At 40.3% G+C, this 25,253-nt stretch overlaps 1 pseudogene; it reads right to left on the bottom strand.

The window, feature by feature from the left end:
- Positions 1–362: 362 nt before the first annotated feature.
- Positions 363–17,498, bottom strand: LOC114633764 (annotated as a pseudogene).
- Between the last annotated feature and the right edge of the window lie 7,755 nt (positions 17,499–25,253).

Raw genomic sequence — 25,253 nt, 5'->3', positions numbered from 1 at the left:
TACAGGTCAAAATGATGGTGGCCATTCATCAATTGAGATTCCCTGTTCTCAATGTTTAGGTTTGTGTACACAGGAATGAGACCATTTTCCACTAACACTTAGTAACTGGCATTATATTAGGCAGTGCTATGCTGCCCTACATCGTAAGTACTAAGTTTGTATAGTCCTTAATTTTTTTGTATGATTTAGTTATACTTTTGTTAAGAAAAAGCAAAAAGATATGTTGAGTACCATCTAACATTTTAAAACTACTAAAGATTCAATAAAGCAATTTATCTTTGCGTTACTGCAGAAAATTTGATTCTGGTCTAACTAAAATGATACAACACTTTGGGACAAAGATGCACCCTAGCAAGCCTGTGCTAGAAGCAAAGATGGAAAAAACCTCCACAACTACCATGATCTTCCCCCTGGTGCTGTGGTAGACAGGGAGGAAGGTAATCCACACACTATAGAAGACCAATATGCTGAATGTTAGGAACTTGGCTTCATTGAATCTGTCAGGAAGGTTCCTTGCTAAGAAAGCCACAGTGAAGCTCCCCAGATCCAAGGAGCCCAAATACCCAAGGCCACAGTTGAAGGTAATGACTGAGTCTTTGTTCAAAATAATGATCTTTTCCCCATGTTCAGACTGTATATCTTTGTTAAAAAAGGGAGGAGATATTACCAACCAGATGCCACAGAGAACAAATTAGATTAGAGTACAAATGGGAATGACTAAGTTAGGTGCCCCTTTTGTCATCGTCCCTTTCATCCTTCTCCCTGGGGTAGTGGGCTTGAAAGCCATGACCACAGTTATTGTTTTGGCCAACACTGTAGAAACAGCCACTGTGAAAAACACTCCAAATGTGGTCTGCAGCAGGTGGCCTGGTTGGAATGTCCAGTGAAGAGCAATGAGCAGAGAAAACAGAGGACTAGAGAGATGAGCAGGATGTAGCTGAGAATGTGGTTATTTGTCTTCACAATGGAAGTATCCTTGTACTTCACAAAAGTGACTAGTATTCGAATTGTGATGGCCAAGAAGGATAGGGCCATGTAGCCTAGAGCCATCCCCAATGAATTTTCATAAGTCAGAAATGACACAGATCTTTGGAAGCAGTGGGTTTGCTCTAAGTTGGCATACTTATCATCTGGACACCTCACACACTGTTCCATATCTGCTGGTGATCAACAATAAACCCTTATAAAATATCATAATTAGGTAGTTAATCATTGTGTATTTGTATTATTTGGAGGAATATCAGTAAATATTTTGATGTTGAATATCTAGTCTGTTCCTTATTGCTTTATGGACCACTGACTTAAGGTTTCTCTCTACTAACCTATGCTTTGTGATGGAACAAAACCATCACCATCATAGGTAATGAAAGAGAAAAAATAAATATTTATTAAAGAAGAAAGAAAAATATGATGAATAATAGTATGCATAGTCTCTGATTCTTTAATCCCTCAAACCATAAGTGCACTAGTAAAAGTCAAGAGTGGTGTGCAGGCATAGTTATTGATGCTAGTTGATGAAGTGCATTATGTACTTTGCTTGCTCTGAGAGTTCTGCCTTTGTCTGTATCTACACATGGGCACCAGAACATACAGTACCACATGCAAATACTATTTGTATGAAGGAATATTTTCATTCTTGTAGCTGTATTCCCCATAGACCTATGCATGTCCCTCTTGTTGTGGTACAATCTCTTTCTTCCAAACTACACATTCAAAGCTACATGGCATGAAGGATATGGATATTCACAGTCATCCCTCTTTCCTTAGCTAGGCTGTGATAAGCACTATCCCCTCTCTTGTTGCATTCTTGAAATCTTTACTCTTGTTCTAATTCTTTGACCAAAAATGCTTAATCCTTTAAGCCATACACTCTTAATATATAATGTACATATATATATATATGTATACACACACACACACACACACACACACACACACACACACACACACACATATAATTAAACTATGACTGTTACCCTGAGCATCTGATCTTTGTCAGAGACTAAGCTGGGTGATGGAGGGAGATTGTGGACTGATCATGTAGTCAAGTTTCTTTGTACAAAGAATCAAAGAAAAATAAACATATGTATAGATTATGCCTAAAATTTTTGTTTAAAATATAGTTACACATGTATGTCCCCCTAAGTGTTTTCTATATAAAATTAGTAAACAATATATTGTGAGAGAAATACATTGTTTGTAGAATATATTGCAGATTATTTGCTGGGTCTAAAGTTGGTATTATTTAACTCATTAAGTTCTGAAACATGGAGATTTTAGATCTTCAGTTTCCATCTAGGCCACATCATACTTCTAGTTTGGAAACAAAAGGTATTCAAATTCAGCAATTTTTCTTCTGCATGACAGCATGTACCTGTTTCATTGGAAACCTCATTTTCTCAGCACTGTACATAATCAAACCTGCAGTCTGCTGTTTCTTTCTGATGAATATTCCTGAATCCAGCAGTACATGTCACACTACACATGGAGGAGGGAACCTGAGGCAATACATAAATATTATATAATATGTGTGTGTAGTTCATGTATACATGATATGTATAATGACCTATAGATTGATATATAGAACCAGGGAAATTTCTGATTCTGTTTGAACATTTTTATAGCCTAATTAAGTATAGCATGTATTCATTAATGGAAATCTTTCTCCAGATTCAAGGTTTTCTTTTTTTAATTATATATTTTATTGGCGATTTTATTTATTTACATTTCAAATGTCATCCCCCTTACCATATTCATCTCTTCTATGGAGGATGGCCTTATCTGGCATCAGTGGGAGGGAAGGCCTTTGGTCCTGTAGAGGCTTGATGACCCAGGATAGAAGAATGCTAGAGTCCTGAGACAGGAGTGGGGAAGTGGGTGGGGTAGCTCCCTCAGAGAAGCAGGGGTATGAGGTAATGGGATAGGGTGTTCAAGGTTTTCTTTTAAACTTAGGAAAACTTCATCAATTTTATGAGAGCCTTATATAATATATTTTGTTCATATTCACCAAAGAACTCTTTTTTGATTTGCCCTAACTTCTCTCTCCATACAACTCTGTGTTCTTATTTCTTTATATTTATAAAACATGAGGGAGAAACTGATGCCACGTAAACATTTCTTTTGGATTAATCAGTTTAGGAAGGAACAATTTTAAATTGCTACAACCTGAGTGTTACATATAAAATATTACATGATGTAGTGACATTCAGTGCATTGTGGAATAATACAAGATAATAACATGTCTGAAATTGTTAAGTAATGCTGGTTATCAGAAGAATATATATAGTTATAAAATTTTAGTTATAAATATGTGTATATACTACAATAAATTTAATAAATATATTCCTGTATTGTGGGTGAAAAGGCATGTGGGTGCAATTGAACATGGAATCCAGAAGCCTTTGATCCTTATAACCAGATTTACATGAAGTTGAGAGTTATCAAATTTTGGTGCTTGTAACTGAGGATGGTCTTTTGCAAGAGTAGCAATTGATCCTAACCACAGAGCTATTACTTTAGTGCCTCATATTTTAAAATTTAGATATCCTGAAAAAGTAAAAATTGTAGTATACCCACTGATGTTTCTCCTGTGGCCCACTCCAAGTCTTCAGATATATGAAGTTGTTGACTCTGTGAGAAACAAAGAAAATAGCTTCCTATTTTCACTTTTAGTCCAAGATCTTGGACTAAAATTCCAAATGATGAAAATGTCATAGTCTGCACACTGATTTTTTTCTTTGATTCATGTTCACTAGTTCTCCAACAGGGTTAGTAAATATTCTGGTTTTCAGCAAGGAAGCCACCTAGTTGAGATGCACCATTAGATGCTTACATATGCATACCAATAAAGGGAATGTCAAATTGAGAAGTTTCCATAATTTCTTAATGAATAGAAAAGACAACTGTATTAAAGTAATCCTGTGTAGTAAAATACAATATACCTCACGGATAATTAAAAATTAATTTACTTTATATTAATGTTTGATGTGCTTTATATTAATGTAAAATGTGCTAGAAAAAATGATTACCAGATAACAAGTAACATGGTGTGTGTGTGTGTGCACATGTTCGTCAAAAATAGTGCTTCAAATTTTTAGACCTTGTGGGACAGAGAGTCAAAAAGAGAAATTATAATGACTCTTGTATTTTTCTTAAAGGTAACCAGTTATTCAGACTCAATCATGTACTGGTCTAGAAATCAATCCATTATTGGAAATAACAGTCTTCATTTGGAAGGTTGGATCTGGACATTTTCAGAGATGTATTTGGAAGATAGCTGCAGTTCTCTATGATGATATGATAGTAAGTGATAAAGTTGGGACAGGATCTGTATTTCAAACAAAGGTTAGTGCATGTTTTAAGACTCTTTTAATTGTTGAGCTAAAATTGATTTTGTCACTTCTACAGTATTTATTGTAAGTTGCATTGACTGTATACTTTTTAATTGTGTATTGTGTTGAAACTTGGCATGTCTGTTACAGGGGTCTATAAACCAGCTTTTGTCTTACTGCCCTGAGTATTAGAAAACCTTGATTCTCTAAAAAGAGCTTGAAAGTGCTGGAAGAAGTGAGTTAGGCTTTAAGCAGAAGCAAGAGGGTAGTGGGCTTGATTATTGCTAGTATAACAGCTTTAATTTCATTAATTGCTAGCACCATTGCTTCTGCAATAGCTTTGACACAAGGAGTTAAGACAGCTATTTTTGTTAACCATCTAGCAAAAAAAAAATGTTACTAATGTATTGAGTATACAAAAGAATTTATATAGGTGCCTGAGGCAATGGATCGATGCTCTATATCTTATTCAAATTATCTGAAGAAGGTTCAGGGTTCAAGAGTTAGGAGCTATCTCAAGTGGCATGACAAATATCATTGGAAGAGTGTTACTTTTAAAATTTTCAATGATTGCCATTATAATTAGAAAAAAGTTTAAAGATATCTGTAGGGTATTTGGCATAATTCTAACACCTCTCTGGGTGTTTTAACTTTGCATAGTGAGATTATGAATTTAAAGAGTGCTGCTCTGTTGAGCTTTGATGCTGCAGATAATGCAGAAAAAAATATCCATGGCCTGAAGTCAGTATTTCCATTTTGGTTAAACCTCAGGAATGGCATATATAGCTTGATCATGCTAGACCTTCTTGTCCTGGGAATACTTTTATTCCTGCTCATTGTGTTAAAGCTTATCTCTAACTACATCAACAGGTTGGCAGCCAAAGTCCATGACTTGAAACTGAGAATGAACTCCGAGACAGAGTTATTAATTTAACAGGCTGGCAAGCCAAGGATGGGTAAGATTCTGCACAGAGCCTTGCCAACCTAAAACAGAAGTGCATTGCTTTTGATAATGCATATTTCTCGATGGGTAAGGAAGGCATTCTTGTTAGAATGACCTAAGACAGGCTCAGTATGGTTTATGCAATAAAAAGGTGGAGATATCCATTGTGAGGTTGTGGAGAGATTTTGGGGCTGCTTGGCAGGAATCTGACATAGGCCAAGGACAAGGAAATGGACTGCAGGCAGGAATCTGACATTGGGCTAGAACAAAGAAGTAATTTCAGGCAGAAATCTAAATCCTAGGCTAGAAAAAAGAAGTAATTATAGGTAGGAATGTAAATCTTAAGCTAGAACAAAGAAGTAGGCTTCAGGCATGAAAATGACTTTGGGATAGGACAGGGAAGTAGGCTCAGATATTTTGGTCATCCTGATAACCCCTTAGAAATAGTGAACACAGGAGTGGTCACAGGACACTATTTATTGTCGCTCGTGTTCTTTGACTATCTGGGTTTATTGTCTTGCTTGTTCCTTGACTATTTGCAACTATTGTATTGCTAGTTCCTTAACCTAGAACTGACCTTAATACTTGCATGTAAAAAAGTGACAGTCCCCTGGAAGAAATCAAGGTTGAAATCTTTTTTATTTGTGATGATATCCCATTGTGAGGTTGTGATCCAGATTCTCTGTGCACCTAAATATGCCTATCTTCTAAAGTGAACTTCTAGGGTAGAGTTCATTTCACCATAAATGATAACAACCTAGGCTGAAGATGTCATAATTTGTTTATCATATATCTTATCCTTGGTCATGTATATGTGCATGTTTTCTGGGATCATATTAACAAAAGCTAAACAGATCTCATACATTTGCATTTCTTTTCTCAAGTCTGAGAGAAACTGAATACCCTGGTCATTATCTGATCTGACCAGTCCAATCCAAGTCCATCTAAAATAAAGCATCAAGGAGATCATGGCATGTGACAAACATATGTCCTTGCCACACAGGACCTTAATACCTAGGTGAATTCAGCTGCTTTGTTTACACTTGCAACTTCCTGCAAGAATTTTGAAGAAGAGACTTCCTGCTGAGCCTGCCTTGCAGCTGAAACAAAGGATGGGCTCTGGTGGGCTTTCCCTATAGATATAAGAGCTGAATATTAAACTTTGAGCCTTGATCAGAAAACTTTGTCTTGGCTTCATTCTTCTCTCACCTCTATGCCCTTTTTTTTTCATTTCCAGCCCCTCTTTCAGGTGGACCCAGTTTGTCCATGGCCACAGGCGGCTACAATGTATTATTTCTATTAGATTCTAGACTATTCCTGACAAGTCTGAATGTCCTAGAAAACAGTTTTGCCTGTTTGCTCAGTAATCTATGATTTGATTATTTCATATATATATATTCATACACACACACACACACACACACACACAACATATATATATATGTGTGTGTGTGTGTGTGTGGTAGTAGTAGTATACTCATAAATGCATGCTGTCCAAGTTTTTTTGTAGGCACATGTAAATGGAATTTAAAAGTTGTTAACTCTGGCTGGAGAGATGGCTCAGTGGTTAAGAGCACTGACTGCTCTTCCAGAGGTCCTGACTTCAATTCCCAGCAACCAAATGGTGGCTCACAACCATCTGTAATGGGATCTGATGCCCTCTTCTGGTCTGTGCAAAGGTAATGACAATGTACTCAAATACATTAATTAAATAAATCTTTAAAAAGTTGTTAACTCATCCAGTGTCACACATTCTTACTTTTGGTGTCCTAGAATGAATTGACAGTTTTAAGGATGTTTTCTATGATGGTCCTGTGTGGTCTATGTAACACTGTTCATTTAATCAACAGATATAATTAATAAATTTCAAACTATTGTTTTTTTGTGAATATATTTTATCCAGAACTCCCAATGTATCTTCACACAGGCCATCAATGATGGAGAATATCAAAGACATGCTAGGTAAAAGATAAGCATTCTTGTTGATTTCATCAGTAGCAAAAAACATTACCAGAAAAAGCTCGTATCTTCTTTCTGGTACACTAAAATGACGATTAAGTGAGATGTTTGAAACATAAAATTTCAGTTACAGTAAAGTTTGTAATATGAGACATGCTAAATTTCTGTCTAAATGTCTTGAAATAAGCTTCATCAATCAGAGATCTTTAGAGCTCTATATTTAAGAATTCATAGGTGTAGGGCACTATGAGATGATTAATTTTGCATTCATGAAAATTGAAAAAGATTGTTTTATCTTCGAATGCCATCCTTGAACTAGATTACAGTCCTACTGAATAAGACTGCTATAAAATAACCTTGGAGTTGTAATTCCACAGATACATAAAAAAGCATGACTTAAACCACATATGAAATACATAACACATTCTCATTAAAATTTTTTATTATTTAAATGCATTTTATACACAAAACATCTTAATAATATTGAATATTTTGAGAATCAAATAATACATCAAAAATTTTCTTCAACTTTTATATTCATATTATTTTGTACCCTAAAATATCATTAATACATATTTAATAATATCTATAACTGAGGATTCTATATCTAATGTTGAGTACTAAATTGTTTGAAAACATACAAAATATTCTTTTTGAATTCAGTATAGTAAAAGAGCATAAAAATTTAAAAATTAATCATTAAGAAATATATTCAAGCCTTCACTTGGTCCTTTTGGCTGGGGCAGACACCTAGCTGGTCTGCTCCCATGAAGATACAATATCCTGAGACATCCTAAAGGAGCCACTGCACTCAGAGCAGTGGACACCTAGCTGGTCTGCTCCTGTGAAGACACCATATCCTGAGCCATTATAGAGGAGCCACTACACTCAGAGCAGCAGGATTTCAGGATCCCAGAGGTGGCCTGAGTCCCAGGAGTTCTTCCACCCAAGAGCTCAGGATCATATGAAGCATCTGAACTTTGAGGAGTTCAGACACAAGTAAGATAACTGGAAAGACAGGCTCCAGTCAGAGACAGTGAGTGCAAGTAGCACTAGAGTTAACCAGATGACAAAAGGCAAGCACAAGAACATGGACAACAGAAACCAAAGTTACTTGGCATCAGAACCCAGTTTTCCCACCATAACAAGCCCTGGATACCCCATCACATTGGAAAAGCAGGATTAAGAATTAAAATCACTTATCATGATGATGATAGAGGACTTTTTTTTCCTTTTCCTGTATTTTCTTCTTTTTTTCCTTTTCCTGTACTTTCTTCTTCTTCTTTTTTTATTGGATATTTTATTTACATTTCATATGTTGTCCCCTTACCCCATCCCCCACCCACCCGGGAACCCCCTATCCCTTTACCCCTCCTCCTTCTTCTCTGTGGATGTAACCCCTACCTACCCCCCCACTCCCACTTTCCCACCCTCAAAATTCCCACCCCCTGGGGCGTCCAGCCTTCCTGAGGTCAAGGATCTCATCTTCCACCTATGCCCAGGAGGGCCCTCCACTCTTATGTATTCAGCTGAAGCCCTGGATCCCTCCATAAGTGCTCCCAGGCTGGTGGTTTAGACCCTGGGAGCTGTGGTTGGTTGGTATTGTTGCTCTCCTCATGGTGCCACAAACCCTTTCAGCTCCTTCAGTCCTCACTCTAACTCCTCCATTGAGAACCCCATGATCAGTTCAATGGCTAGTTGTGAGCATCTGCCTCTGAATATGTCAGACTCTTGAAGGCCTCTGAGGAGACATCCATATCAGGCTCTTATCAGCATGCACTTCCTGACTTCCACATCAGCATCTACCTTTGGTGACTGCACATGGGATGGATACTCAGGTGGAAAGGTCTTCAAATGGCCCCTCCTTCAGTTTCTGTCCCTCATTTTGTCTCCATATTTGCTCCCTTGAGTATTTTGTTGCTCCTTCTAAGAAGAACTGAATCACCCCCACTTGGTCTTCCTTTTTTATGAGCTTCATGTGGCCTGTGAGTTGCATCTTGGGCATTTCAAGGTTGATGATAGAGGACTTTAAGAAGGACATAAATAACTCCCTTAAAGAGGTACAGGAGAGCACAGGTAAACAGGTAGAAGTGCGCCCCACGCATTTATCTCTCCAGCAAGAATGCAAGCAGACACCAGGGTCCTTCTGCAGCAAAACTTTTATTGCGATGTGTAGAGGAAGACCCTGGGCCCTGAAAAGGCACCGCTTAAATACACCCTAGAGCGGTGTGTACATTTCTGGTTGGCTGCTTGCTCAGGAGCGCATATACGCCCCGGGATGGGCCGTGACTTGGTGTGCATTTTCCACTAGCACAAAGGCAGTTTATCTTTAAGCTTGTGAGAGCACCGGATGCCAGCGCCATCCTATAATGGTGAATACTGTCACTGCTCACCGCGGCTCTCCACATCTCCCCCTTTTTGTTTTAATAAGAATCACAGGCACTGGCCAATGTCCCGTGTCTTAGGCTAGCTGACGTGAATCTATAACCAGCACCAATGAAAAGTGAGTTCCCTGTTTTAGGCAGTGAGGGTTGCGCACCCACACCTGGCATTCTCTGAATGTGTTCCCCAGGTTGTGGCCACTCGCAAGGCCCGTCACGGGGTGGACTCACAGCTAGTGGTGCGCTTCTGGCTTATGGCGTCAACCTATTCCTGTCGTTGGGACCAATGGCAGCTGGCCTGGAGGCATAGTAGCATCTGTCAGCACAGTCTTCCCAACCCTACCAGGTGCAATGGACACAAGTCCTCTGGGTGCAAGGGCTAAGGGAGACAGAAAGAGATGCAAACACCCATCTCTGTGCAATGGAGCCATCTCCCAGGGGTGCAAGGGCTGTTTGCCTCAATATTCAGGTACTAGAGCTACACAGACAAGGACCAGCCAGGCCAAGACTCCTCACCGACCCAGTGCAATGGGCTGAACCCTTGGGGTGCATCGGCTGAGGACCTAAACACTGGCTATTTCCTTAACATAGACAACCAGATTTCGGGAGATGAACCTTGTTCTAAGGCCACAAGTGCTTGGGCAATAACGACCTTATCACGTTTCTGTTGAGCTCTGAGCTTGCAAACCAACCAGAGTATGAACACTAATCCGCAACACAGGGCTGCACCAAACAGGCCTACTCCCACCCACTCTTTAAAGAAAGAGAAGACCGAAGAAATCCAGGAGGAGAGTCCTTCAGTCAGTGAAAGGTCCACACGCATTGAGTTGATGGCTGCCACCGCTGCTCGCAACTTCTCGAGAAGTTCATCAAATCCTTCTGACCATTCTCCTGCTAGGTAATGAGACAATTGTCTGGACAAATTAGCTACTCGAGTAAAGTTTTCATATTGAACACTAGTAATACAGAGGGCTCCCAGATTTCTTTCACATCCCAATTGTGCCAGTTGAAAGAGAATATCTAACCTTTCTTCCACCAAGTCTAGGCGCTGATTAACAATCATCAATCCACCTTTCAATTCAGCACTCGTAGAAGTATGGATGTTGACCGCCTCTGCCACTGTAGTGGATAGCTGATTTAAAGCTGCATCTGTTTGGACTTTGGTTGCCATAGCAATCCCAGCAGCCGTAGCTGCAACTGTGCTAATGGAAATCGCCGTTACAATAGCCGCAGTTATCCCAAAATCTCTTTTTTGTCTGAATAATGATAGGGTAGAAGGGGTCTTCACGGGAACCGGGACCCAATGTGGCACCCTGGCAATCATGGCACACTCAAATCGATGAGCATCCCAGCATTGCGACATGAAGCAGGTATCATTAGTGCCATTTGACAGGATAAACAAAAATGGGGGGTAAACACAAATCGGGGTATACGCCACCACAGTCTGATTCACCAAATCCCGCATCAACCTTTCAACCACTAAAGTGATATTCACCCTTTGATAGGTTTTTTCTTTTTCTTCTTGAGAAAAATTTGCCAGAAATGCAAAATTAGATTTTCCAACAGTACCTCCCAAAAGGAAACTCAAAATGTTGAGATCAGTACAGCTACCATTAATCCCGCAAAGCAACCACTTGTTAAAGGGGTTCCTATGCATGTCTTGTACAAAAGGTCCCTGTTTCATAACAAACTCCCCTGTTAAGTCATTTAACATATATGGGAAAAAGGTAAAAGTTCTGGCTGTATCCGCCCAGCAAGCGATGGTGGATTGGCAATCTGTCCAAGGTAGCATAATATTTTCATCCATTCTACTGCAAAAGGGGGCCACTCTCAGCTGGCGAGGGTAATCATTATCAGTAAAATTGGTAATAGGAAAGGTACCATTAAACCAAACAGTTTCATACCAAAACTTAGTAGAATACTGAGCCCAAGGGGACTCCTGTGTATAATTTTTAAAGGTGGTTTGAATCATTCCTCGCTTATTCATGTTAGATAATCCCAAAGCCTGTTTTCCAATTCTAATGCACTCTCCTGAATCGGTTAAATTGATTTGAAAACAAAGGGACCCCTTTTCAGGCAAGGAACGATTTTCTCCTAAGTGTTCAACAAGAATATCATATGGAAGGTATGGTAAACCCAAAGTTTTATTGGATGTAAAGATCTTTGGAAAAACTGTCGAATCATGTCTGACAGGCATAGGTTTTGGAAAGGCAGATAATATAGCCCATCGTTGTTCCCCCCATATACTAGGAACCCAAATCTGGAGGATCCAAATTAGGACTGGAAACGTCTGCAGATGAATCCTTCGGGGGGTCATCTTCAGTTGCCACGAGCCTTCGCGTCAGTCGCTCTGGTAGCCAAAATGGATTGTCTTCTTCCTGCGGAAAAACACAAACAGCTCCCCTGGATCTTATTAAAATAGGATCCGGGCCTTTCCATTGGCCAGTCAAGACATCCTTCCACTTGACCATCTCCCTTGGCCTATCAGGCTCTAAGCAATGACGGTCAGCAGCCGAATGGCCCTGACTGTCCAAATTTAAAAAATTAAGAGTAAAGAGTGCTATAGAAACAGTTACTCGTGGCACTAAGGGTAGAGCCTCCTTGACTCCCCCTTTTTGTTTTATTAGATAAGATTTTAGAGTGCAATGAGCCCGTTCTATGATGCCTTGTCCTTGAGGATTGTATGGAAGGCCCGTCAGGTGGGTCACCTCCATTTGGCGACAAAATTGTCCAAACTTTTGAGACGTATAAGCTGGTCCATTATCAGTCTTGAGAATTTTAGGCTTTCCCCAGGCACTCCAGGCCTCAAGGCAATGTTGGATAACATGTGCTGCCTTTTCTCCCGATAAAGGGGAGGCAAAAATGATTCCAGAACAGGTGTCAATAGAAACATGTAAATACTGAAGTCTCCCAAAGGATGGAATATGGGTAACATCCATTTGCCAAATCTGCAATGGTCGAATTCCTCGTGGATTAATTCCCACATGAGGCATGGGTAAAAATTGACAGCAATTCTGACATTGAGTAACTATATCTCTAGCTTCTTTTCTAGTTATATCAAATCGACGACGTAACGTCCCTGCTGTCACATGAAATTTTTTGTGAAAATCTTTGGCCAAATCCAATTTTGAGGATAGGGCGATAGCAACCAACTTTGTGGCTCAATCCGCCAGGTCATTTCCATGAGACATTGGACCTGGTAGACCTGAGTGAGCCCTAATATGCGTAATAAAAACAGGATATCTCCTATTAACCAAGGTAGATTGAATCTTTTGAAAAACTTCTGCAAGCCTGCTAGAGGGCCTAATTAATCCAGCAACTTCCAAGACTTTAACTGCATTTACCACATAAAGGGAATCAGATACAATATTTAAGGGGCCTGGAAAGGTTTCTAAGACTTCCAGTACCACCAAGCATTCCACAATTTGAGGTGAAGTTTCATTATATTGTTTAGATGTAACTCTATCATCAACCACATAGGCGCCTACTCCTGTTTTTGACCCATCTGTATATACCACTACCCCATCTGGGAGTGGTTCTTGAGATAAAATACGTGGGAAAACAACAGCCTGACTCAAGGCAAATTGTAAAATAGGATGTTTAGGATAATGATTATCTATTTGGCCATTAAAGGAAGTGACTAACACCACCCAAACATCGGAGGTAGCAGTTAATATTTGAACCTGATGTGCAGTGTAAGGCACTACCAGAACCTTAGGCTCCCTCCCAAAATGAGTAATAGCTGCTTTTAATCCTCGAAGGGCAAGCTGAGCAATTGCATCTGGATACCATTCAATAATCCTTGCAGGGGATGCACTGGGATGGATCCATAATAAGGGCCCATCCTGCCATAACACAGCAGTTGGTAAATGTCTGGTTTTAAAGACACACAAATTAAAAGTTTTAGTCTCATCAATGCGTTTCAGCTGGGCCTCCTGTAAAGCATCGTCTACTATTCGCAGGGCATGGCTTGCAGCCGGTGTTAGTGCTCTTGGCGAGGAAATGTGAGAATCTCCTTCCAAAATGTCAAACAAAGGTTTCAATTCAGCAGAGGGAATTTTCAAAAATGGTCTTAACCAATTTATATCACCTAACAATTTTTGAAAATCATTTAAGGTATGTAAATGATCTCTGCGAATTTATAATTTTTGAGGAACTATTTTCTCAGGGTAAATAACTGTCCCTAAAAAGGAACCAATTTCTGAAATTTGAACCTTCTCTGTGGCAATATGCAGACCCCACTGTCCTAATGTAGCAATTAATAAAGGGTACGAGTTCTTCAAAATGGTCAACTCTTTATGGCAGATAAGAATATCATCCATAAAATGAATCAAAAGCAGGGAAGGAAATTGTTTCCTAATGGGTTCAAGGGCCATTTGTACATACAGTTGAAACATAGTAGGACTATTGGCCATGCCTTGAGGCAAAACTTTCCAATGATATCTCTTATCAGGTTCAAGGTGATTAATAGCAGGTAATGTAAATGCAAATCTCTGTCTATCTTGTGGGTGTAGGGGAATGGAGAAGAAGCAGTCTTTAATATCTATAATTATTATCCTCCATTGTCTGGGTAAGGCAGAAAGCAAGGGTAAACCTCTTTGCACCGAACCAAACAATCGCATCTGCGCATTAATGGCTCTTAAATCATGAAGAAGTCTCCATTTTCCTGATTTCTTTTTTATGACAAAAATAGGCGTATTCCAAGGGGAAGTAGAAGGTTCTAAATGGCCATTTTTAACTTGCTCTTCAATTAATTTGGTAGCAGCCTCCAATTTTTCAGAGGATAAAGGCCACTGAGGAACCCACACGGCCTCCTCCGTAATCCAGGGTATGGACATAGAGCCCTCAATGGCAACTAGGGAAAACCCAGACCTTGTCTTCCTGTATTAATTTCTTGCTAGATTGGGTTTAATCTTCCTTGTTCTTTTCTGCCAAGGCCTTTTCCTTCCTTATATCCCATCCTTTTCATAATTTCTATGGCTTGTTGTGAATACTCATTAGTCAATGTCAGTCCCAAGTCTTGCAAAATGTCTCTTCTCCAGAGGTTAACAGGGAGAGGAAGCACATAGGTATAAAGCTTCCTGTCTGACCCTCTGGTGTCTGCCAAGTCAAGGAGCGTGAACTGACTGCAGGGCTGGCCTCATATCCCAACCCTTGTAAGGAGTGGGATGATTGTGTAACAGGCCACGCCTTAGGCCACCAGTTGGAGGAAATAATACTTTTATCAGCTCCTGTGTCTAAAATTCCTACAAAATTCTTCCCCTCTATCATTAATTGTAAGGTGGGTCTAGTTTTAAGATCAACTACCAGGTGAGAGAAGTCAGTTCCTGAAGAACCAAGCCTATTGGTGCCTCTAGGCACCCCGGTTGATGGGAAACAATCATGCAAACTTGGGAAAATAACCAATTGAGCAATCCTATCCCCAGGGGAAATAGAAAATATGCCTTGTGGACAAGAACAGAGAACTTGAAGTTCCCCTGTATAATCTTGGTCTATCACTCCAGAGTGAACCACGAGCCCTTTCAAAGTTAGGGAGGAACGACCTAGAATAAGGTCAACACTACCCTCAGGCAGGGGACCTTTGAAATCAACTGAGACAAGCTGCGTGCCCACATGTGGCATTAGTAAGAATTGGGAGGTGGAACGGAGGCCCAATCCTGTGGAGCCCCTTATAGTCCTGCAGCTAGAGGTGTCCCCCGGCTGCAGGTTTGAGTCCCATATTTTTTGGGGCCCTGGGATCTGGGCCCCGAAAATCCATTTTTTGGAATATCTTCATCTCTTCCCGATGGTGGGGGATCATGTTGAATAAGTTTTCCTTGAATATCTCTGACTGAGCAACACTCATTAGCCCAGTGATAACCTTTCCTGCATTTATTGCAAAGTCCCGGTCTTTTCTGCGTGGCAGCACGGCACTCTTGTTTCAAATGACCCGGTTTGCCACAGTTATAGCATACTTTACGGCTGCCAGGACTTGAGTGGTTTTGGCTTTGCAAGATAGCTGCAGCGAGGCCAGCATTGGTCAATGGACCTCCAAGTCCTCGGCAGACTTTTATCCAATCTGTCAGCCCTTTGTTTCTTCTAGGGGTAATGACTGCCTTGCATTCTGGTGAAGCATTTTCATATACTAGCTGTTCTATTAGTGGTCTGACTCGCTCTGGGTCTCCAAAAATTCTGCCTTCTGCTTCTATCATTCTAGCCACGAAGTCTGAGAATGACTCCTGGGGGGCTTGCAATACCTTTGTTAAATTTCCCCCAGCCTCCCCCTTCTTAGAGAGGGCGTTCCATGCTTTAATAGCAGCAGCGGAGATCTGGCCGTATGCTCTCCAATCGTAGTTTGTCTGATCATTAACAAACTGTCCCTGCCCTGTTAGCAGGTCAAATGTCCATTGTCGCTGATTGCCTTCCGCATTAGCATTGGCTTTTGCCTGCGTCTGGGAAGCGTCATGCCACAAGGCCTTCCACTCCATATATTGTCCCATGTTAGGGAGGGCAGCTTTTACTGTATTTTGCCAATCACTTGGAGTCATTGCCATAGTGGCAAATTTCTCTAGCTGCATGATTGTGAAATTGGCATCAAACCCATACTTCTGAACTGATTCAGCAAGTTCTTTAATAGAGGTATATTCTACCAGTGTGTGGATGCGACCTCCCTCTGCAGCTTCAAACACAGGAAAAGCTTGCAGCATTTTTCTTTTATCTTCCTTTGAAAGGAAGGAATCTGAGCAGCATCCGTCCGCGTAGGGCAGAGGAGCGCTGGGAACTGCGGCGGGGAGTGCTGGCTGGGAGATCACCGCGGGCAGGGGCTGCACGTGCGCGGTTTCTAATCCCCGCCTCCTTTTGTTCTCGATTTGGCGGCGGCGGCAGCTGCCCATCTGGATGGTATCCTTCCGCCTCATAGAGGACTATTTTTTCATCTAAGTCCTCTTCCTCGGAGGAACTTAGTTCCTCTGACTCAGAGTTATCCAATCTCAAAGTCTCCAATTCCTTTACCGGATATAGAGGCTTTTTCTCCTTCGTATGTTCCTCTCCCAGGGAAATTTCCGTTCCCTTATCTCTCACTCCCGTGGATCGAGCATCCTTGGGAGGGTTTTGCTTCTTAGGCATGCCTTTTTTCCTTTTTCTTTCTGCGCTCCCTTTTTTTCCTGAGCTCCTAAGCGCTTACCTCACTCTGTTTCTGACATGCTGTCCTGTAATTCATCTAACACTCCCTGGCCTGCCACGATAGCCGGGCTGCACTTCTCATCTTGTAAGCACGATCTTACTAGTTTCCACAGTGGCCGCGTCCCAGGCTTCAACTTCCCATTCTGTAGTTCCCTAATTAAGTCGCCCTCCAGTTTGTCCCAGGAGGCAAGCGTTAGCGATCCCGAGCATATATACCAGGGCGCTACGTGATCGATCTCCTTCACAAACCCTTCTAACGTTTTTGTAGAGACTTTCAATTTATGCTGTTGCAAAAGCATCTGGAGAGCCGTAATAATCGAATGCGAAGCCCCCATGCTGCTCTCTTATCTATGAGAGAATCTGACACATGGGAGGGGCACCATGGCTAATCTATGTCCGACTAACCTTGCCAAACGGCGGCCTGAAGTGGCGGCTGGGAGGGTGGTGGTACCGGCTCAGGCGGCGGTGGAATTTAACAAGAGAATCAGTGGAAACAAAACAAAATCAAAAGGAAGACAATGAACGCTGGCACAACGATAACAAAGGCCTCTGCAGTGCCTTGTAATTGGGGAGTCAGATGGGAAAAATCAAGGCCAAACATATCTCTCAGAGCTTACTTTCGTCCTGCAGTTCTGAACCCACCCCGCGAACTGGGGATCTTCCTTGGCCGGCGCCGGTGATGATGAGTGTCCCGGGTTTCGGCGCCAGCTGCGCCCCGCGCATTTATCTCACCAGCAAGAATGCAAGCAGACACCAGGGTCCTTCTGCAGCAAAACTTTTATTGCGATGTGTAGAGGAAGACCCTGGGCCCCGAAAAGGCGCCGCTTAAATACACCCTGGAGCGGCGTGTACATTTCTGGTTGGCTGCTTGCTCAGGAGCGCATATACGCCCCAGGATGGGCCGTGACTTGGTGCGCATTTTCCACTAGCACAAAGGCAGTTTATCTTTAAGCTTGTGAGAGCACCGGATGCCAGCGCCATCCTATAATGGCGAATACTGTCACTGCTCACCGCGGCTCTCCACATAGAAGCCCTTAAAGAGGAAATACAAAAATCCCTTAAAGAATTGCAAGAAAACACAACGAAACAGGTGAAGGAACTAAACGAAACCATCCAGGATCTAAAAATGGAAATAGAAACAATAAAGAAATCTCAAAGGGAGACTACCCTGGAGATAGAAAACCTAGAAAAGAGGTCAGGAGTCATAGATGCAAGCATCACCAACAGAATACAAGAGATAGAAGAGAGAATCTCATGTGCAGAAGATACCATGGAAAACATTGACACAACTGTGAAATAAAAGGCAAAATGCAAAAAGCTCCTATCCCAAAACATTCAGGAAATCCAGGACACAATGAGAAGACCAAAGCTAAGGATAATAGGTATAGATGAGAGTGAAGATTCCCAACTTAAAGGGCCAGTAAATAGCTTCAACAAAATTATAGAGGAAAACTTCCCTAACATAAAGAAAGAGATGTCCAGATGAACATACAAAGCCTACAGAACGCCAAAGAGACTAGACCAGAAAGAAATACCTCCTGTCAAATAATAATCAAAACATGAAATGCACAAAACAAAGAAAAATACTAAAAGCAGTAAGAGAAAAAGGTCAAGTAACATATAAAGACAGACCTATAAGAATTACACCAGACTTCTCACCAGAAACTATAAAAGCCAGAAGATCCTGGACTGATTATCACACAGACCCTAAGAGAACACAAATGCTAGCCCAGACTACTATACCCAGCCAAACTCTCAATCACTATAGATGGAGAAACCAACATATTCCATGACAAAACCAAATTTACACTGTATCTTCCCACAAATCCAGCACTTCAAAGGGTAAGTGATGGAAAACTGCAACACAAGAAGGGAAACAACAACCTAGAAAAAACAAGAAAGTAATCTTCCAACAACCTCAAAAGAAGACAGCTACACAAACATAATTCTGCCATTAATAACAAAAATAACAGGAAGCAACAATCAGTTTTCCTTAATATCTCTTAACATCAGTGGACGCAATTCTTCAGTAAAAAGACATAGACTATCAGACAGGGTACAGAAACAGGACCTAGAATTTTGATGCATACAGAAAACTCACCTCAGTGACAAAGACAGACACTACCTCAGAGAAAAAGGATGGAAAACAATTTGCCAAGCAAATGCTCACAAGAAACAAGCTGGAGTAGCCATTCTAATATCAAAATATTTTCAACCAAAAGTCATCAAAAAAGATAAGCCAGGACTCTTCATACTCATCAAAGGAAAAATCTACCAAGGTGAACTCTCAATTTTGAACATCTGTGCTCCAAATGCAAGGGCACCTACATACATAAAAGAAACTTTACTAAAGCTCAAAACACACATTGCACCTCACACAATAATAGTGGGGGATTTCTGCACCCCACTCTCAGCAATGGACAGATCATGGAAACAGAAACTAAACAGAGACACATTGAAATTAACAGAAGTTATGAACCAAATGGATTTAACAGATATCTATAGGACATTTCATCCTAAAACAAAAGAATATACCTTTTTCTCAGCACCTCATGATACCTTCTCCAAAATATACCATATAATTGGTCACACAACAGGCCTCTACAGATACAAAAAGATTGAAATAATCCCTTGCATCCTATCAGATCATCTCGGAATAAGACTGGTCTTTAATAATGACAAAACCAATGGAAAACCCACGTGCACATGGAAACTGAACAACTCTCTACTCAATGACGACTTGGTCAAGGAAGAAATAAAGAAAGAAATTAAAAACTTTTTAGAACTTAATGAAAATGAGGACACAGCATACCAAAACTTGTAGGACTCTGTGAAAACAGTGCTAAGAGGAAAGCTCATAGCTCTAAGTGCCTACAAAAAGAAACTGGAGAGAGCACACACTAACAACTTGACAGCACACCTAAAAGCTCTAGGAGAAAAAGAAGCAAATGGACCCAAGAGGAGTAGATGGCAGGAAATAATAAAACTCAGGGCTTAAATCAACCAAGTAGAAACATAAGGAACTATACAAAATATCAACAAAACCAGGAGCTGGTGTTTGAGAAAATCAACAAGATAGATAAACCCTTATCTATCCAAAGATTAACCAGAGGGCACAGAGACAGTTTCCAAATTAATAAAATCAGAACTGAAAAGGGAGACATAACAACAGAAATTGAGGAAATTAAAAAAAATCATCAGATCTTACTACAAAGTCCTATACTCAACAAAACTGGAAAACCTGGATGATATGGACAATTTCCTAGACAGATACCAGGTACCTGTCTATCTTTTATCAAAGATCAAAGGTAACTTTTATCAAAGTTAAATCAGGACCAAATAAACCATCTAAACAGTCCCATAACCCCTAAGAAATAGCAGCAGTCATTAAAAGTCTCCCCACAAAAAAAGCCCAGGACTTGTTGGTTTTAGTGAAGAATTGTAACGGCTGTTTTTTTTTGTTTTTGTTTTTTTTTTGTTTTTGTTTTTTTTGTAATGGCCAGTTTTGCTACTTTGTAATGGCCTGTTCTGCTGCTCCGGTCCGCAGGTCAGGGTCTAGCAAGAGAGAGAGAGTGGGGATGGAGGAGGGGCGAAAGAGGGGCAAGAGACACAAAAGATAGATACAAGACAGTGTCTGGTCGAGTCTCTTCAAGTCTCTTCTTTATTCTCGTCTAGTCTCCTATATTCTCCTATATTCTCCTCTATAGAAAGGAAATCCTGGATATTCATACCCTTTACCACGTGACTTGCCCTCATGGACAAGCTCATCTGAAGGCACTACGTCACATGCCTTGTAGCCATGAATACCACGTGCACCTTGCAGCTGGGAGCACTAAACAGTGTAACAAGATGTTTATCAGAGTGTGCTCAGCTGTTGCGGGCTGTTGAAAACAAATCTCTTGTCAGGGTATACGGCTTGAGATGGCTGTAAAGATGATAGCTGCTTTCGGCTAAGAGTCGGCTCCCAACACAGAATTCTATCAGACCTTCAAAGAAGACCTAAGACCAATTCTCTTCAAACTATTCCACAAAATAGAAACAGAAGGAACACTACCCAATTTGTTCTATGAAGCTACATTCACACTCATACCCAAACCTCACAAGGACCCAACAAAGAAAGAGAACTTCAGACCAATCTCCCTTATGAATATCGATGCAAAAATACTCAATAAAATTCTAGCCAACTGAATCTAAGAACACATCAAAACAATCATCCATCATGATCAAGTAGGCTTTATCGCAGGAATGCAGGGATGGTTCAATATTTGGAAATCCATCAATGTAATCCACTACATAAAAAAACTCAAAGCAAAAAACCACATGATCATATCACTAGATGCTGAGAAAGCATTTGACAAAATTCAACATCCCTTCATGATAAAAGTCTTGGAAAGATCAGGAATTCAAGGCCCATACCTAAACATAGTAAAAGCAATATACAGGGGAATTCCACTTCCCTTCTGCCCCTGCCTGGTCCTCTGGGCTGGAGCAGACACAGAGTTGGTCTGCTCCTGTCCTGTGGAGAAACTGAATCCTGAGTCATCCAGGAGCCACTGCACTCAGAGCAGCTGGAGCCACTGCACTCAGAGCAGCTGAAACTGAATCCTGAGTCATCGAGGACCCACTGCACTCAGAGCAGAAGGATTTCCAGATCCAAGAGGTGGCCTGAGTCCCAGGAGTTATTCCACCCAGGAGATTAGGAGCATAAGACCACAGAGACCTCTGGACTCTGAGGAGCTCTGCAATAAGCAAGATAACTGGAAATACAGACTCCAGTTTTACACAGTGAGGGCAGGTACCACTAGAGTTAACCAGATGGCGAAAGGCAAGCGCAAGAACATAAGCAACGGAAACCAAAGTTTCTTGGCATCATCAGTGCCCAATTCTCCCAATATAGCAAGCCCTGAACACCCCATCACACCTGAAAAGCAGGATTCAGAATTAAAATCACTTCTCATGATGATGATAGAGGATTATAAGAAGGAATTAACTCCCTTAAAGAAATACAGGAGAGTACAAGTAAACAGATAGAAGCCCTTAAAGAGGAATCACAGAAATCCCTTAAAGAAATGGAAGAAAACACAAAGAAGGAATTAAACAAAAACATTCAGGATCTGAAACTAGAAATAGAAACAATAAAGAAAGTTCAAAGGGAGACAACCATGGAGATAGAAAACCTAAGAAAGAGATCAGGAGTCACAGACGCAAGCATCACCAACCGAATACAAGAGATAGAAGAGAGAATCTCAAAAGCAGAAGATACGGTGGAAAATATTGACACAGTTGTCAAAGAAAATGCAAAATGCAAAAAACTCCTAACTCAAAACATCCAGGAAATCCAGGACACAATGAGAAGACCAAACCTAAGGATAATAGGTATAGATGAGAATGAAGATTCCCAACTTAAAGGGCCAGTAAATATCTTCAACAAAATTATTGAGGAAAACTTCCCTAACCTAAAGAACAAGATGCCCATAAACATACAAGAAGCCTACAGAACACCAAATAGACTAGACCAGAAAAGAAATACCTCCCGTCAGATAATAATCAAAACATCAGATGCACAAAGCAAAGAAAAAATACTAAAAGCAGTAAGGGAAAAAGGTCAAGTAACATACAAAGGCAGACCTATAAGAATTACACCAGACTTCTCACCAGAGACTATAAAAGCCAGAAGAGCCTGGACTGACATCATACAGACACTAAGAGAACACAATTGCCAGCCCAGATTACTATACCCAGCAAAACTCTCAATCACTATAGATGGTGAAACCAAGATATTCCATGACAAAACCAAATTTGCACAATATCTTCCCACAAACCCAGCACTTCAAAGAATAATTGATGGAAAATGCCAACAGAAGGAGGGAAACTACAACCTAGGAAAAGCAAGTAAGTAATCTTCCAACAACCCCCAAAAAAGATACAAACATAACTTTACCTCTAATAACAAAAATAACAGGAAGAAACAATCATTTTTCCTTAATATCTCTTAACATCAATGGTCTCAATTCCCCAATAAAAAGACGCAGACTATCAGACTGGATACACAAACAAGACCCAGAATTTTGCTGCATACAAGAAACGCACCTCAGTGACAAAGACAGACACTACCTCAGAATAAAAGGGTGGAAAACAATTTTTCAAGCCAATGGTCCCAAGAAACAAGCTGGAGTAGCCATTCTAATATCAAATAAAATCGACTTTCATCCAAAATTAATCAAAAAAGATAAGGAAGGACACTTCATACTCATCAAAGGAAAAATCTACCAAGGTGAACTCTCAATTCTGAACATCTATGCTCCAAATGCAAGGGCACCTACATACATAAAAGAAACTTTACTAAAGCTCAAAACACACATTACACCTCACACAATAATAGTGGGGGATTTCAACACCCCACTGTCAGCAATGGACAGATCATGGAAACAGAAACTAAACAGAGACACTTTGAAATTAACAGAAGTTATGAACCAAATGGACTTAACAGACATCTATAGAACATTTCATCCTAAAACAAAAGAATATACCTTTTTCTCAGCACCTCATGGTACCTTCTCCAAAATAGACCATATAATTGGTCACAAAACAAGCCTCTACAGATACAAAAAGATTGAAATAATCCCTTGCATCTTATCAGATCACCACGGACTAAGACTGGTCTTTAATAATGACAAAAACAATGGAAAACCCACGTACACATGGAAACTGAACAACTCTCTACTCAATGATGACTTGGTCAAGGAAGAAATAAAGAAAGAAATAAAAGACTTTTTAGAATTCAATGAAAATGAGGACACATCATACCAAAACTTGTGGGACTCCATGAAGGCAGTGCTAAGAGGAAAGCTCATAGCTCTAAGTGCCTACAAAAAGAAACTGGAAAGAGCACACACTAACAAGTTGACTGCACAACTAAAAGCTCTAGAACAAAAAGAAGCAAATACACCCAGGAGGAGTAGAAGGCAGGAAATAATCAAACTCAGGGCTGAAATCAACCAAATAGAAACAGAAAGAACAATACAAAATATCAATAAAACCAGGAGTTGGTTCTTTGAGAAAATCAACAAGATAGATAAACCCTTAGCCAGATTAACCAGAGGGCACAGAGACAGTATCCAAATTAATAAAATCAGAACTGAAAAGGGAGACATAACAACAGAAACTGAAGAAATTCAAAAAATCATCAGATCCTACTACAAAGGCCTATACTCAACAAAACTGGAAAACCTGGATGAAATGGACAATTTTCTAGACAGATACCTGGTACCGAAGTTAAACCAGGAGCAGATAAACCATCTAAATAGTCCCATAACCCCTCAGGAAATAGCAGCAGTCATCAAATCCTCCCCACTAAAAAAAGCCCAGGACCAGATGGTTTTAGTGCTGAATTCTATCAGACCTTCAAGGAAGACCTAATACCAATTCTCTTCAAACTATTCCACAAAATAGAGACAGAAGGAACACTACCCAATTCGTTCTATGAAGCTACAATTACACTCATACCCAAACCCCACAAGGACCCGACAAAGAAAGAGAACTTCAGACCAATCTCCCTTATGAACATCCATGCAAAAATACTCAATAAAATTCTAGCAAACCGAATCCAAGACCACATCAAAACAATCATCCATCATGATCAAGTAGGTTTTATCCCAAGAATGCAGGGATGGTTCAATATTCGGAAATCCATCAATGTAATCCACTATATAAACAAACTTAAAGAAAAAAACCACATGATCATCTCACTAGATGCTGAGAAAGCATTTGACAAAATTCAACATCCCTTCATGATAAAAGTCTTGGAAAGATCAGGAATTCAAGGCCCCTACCTAAACATAGTAAAAGCAATTTACAGCAAACCAGTAGCCAACATCAAGCTAAATGGAGAGAAACTTGAAGCAATCCCACTAAGATCAGGGACTAGACAAGGTTGCCCACTCTCCCCCTACCTATTCAATATAGTACTGGAAGTCTTAGCCAGAGCAATTAGACAGCAAAAAGAAGTCAAAGGGATACAAATAGGAAAGGAAGAAGTCAAAATATCGCTATTTGCAGATGATATGATAGTATACTTAAGTGACCCCCAAACTTCCACCAGAGAACTCCTAAACCTGATAAACAACTTCAGCAAAGTGGCTGGTTATAAAATCAACTCAAACAAATCAGTAGCCTTCCTCTACATGAAAGATAAACAGACTGAAAAAGAAATTAGGGAAATGACACCCTTCACAATAGTTGCAAATAATATAAAATACCTTGGTGTGAATCTAACCAAGCAAGTGAAAGACCTGTATGACAAGAACTTCAAGTCTCTGAAGAAAGAAATTGAAGAAGATCTCAGAAGATGGAAAGATCTCCCATGCTCATGGATTGGCAGGATTAATATAATAAAAATGGCCATCTTGCCAAAAGCAATCTACAGATTCAATGCAATCCCCATTAAAATCCCAACTCAATTCTTCACAGAGTTAGAAA

The sequence above is a fragment of the Grammomys surdaster genome, unplaced genomic scaffold, assembly GCF_004785775.1.
Source record: "Grammomys surdaster isolate TR1022 unplaced genomic scaffold, NIH_TR_1.0 751, whole genome shotgun sequence".
Lineage (NCBI taxonomy): Eukaryota > Metazoa > Chordata > Mammalia > Rodentia > Muridae > Grammomys > Grammomys surdaster.
This window is presented reverse-complemented; position numbering and strand designations above follow the sequence as displayed.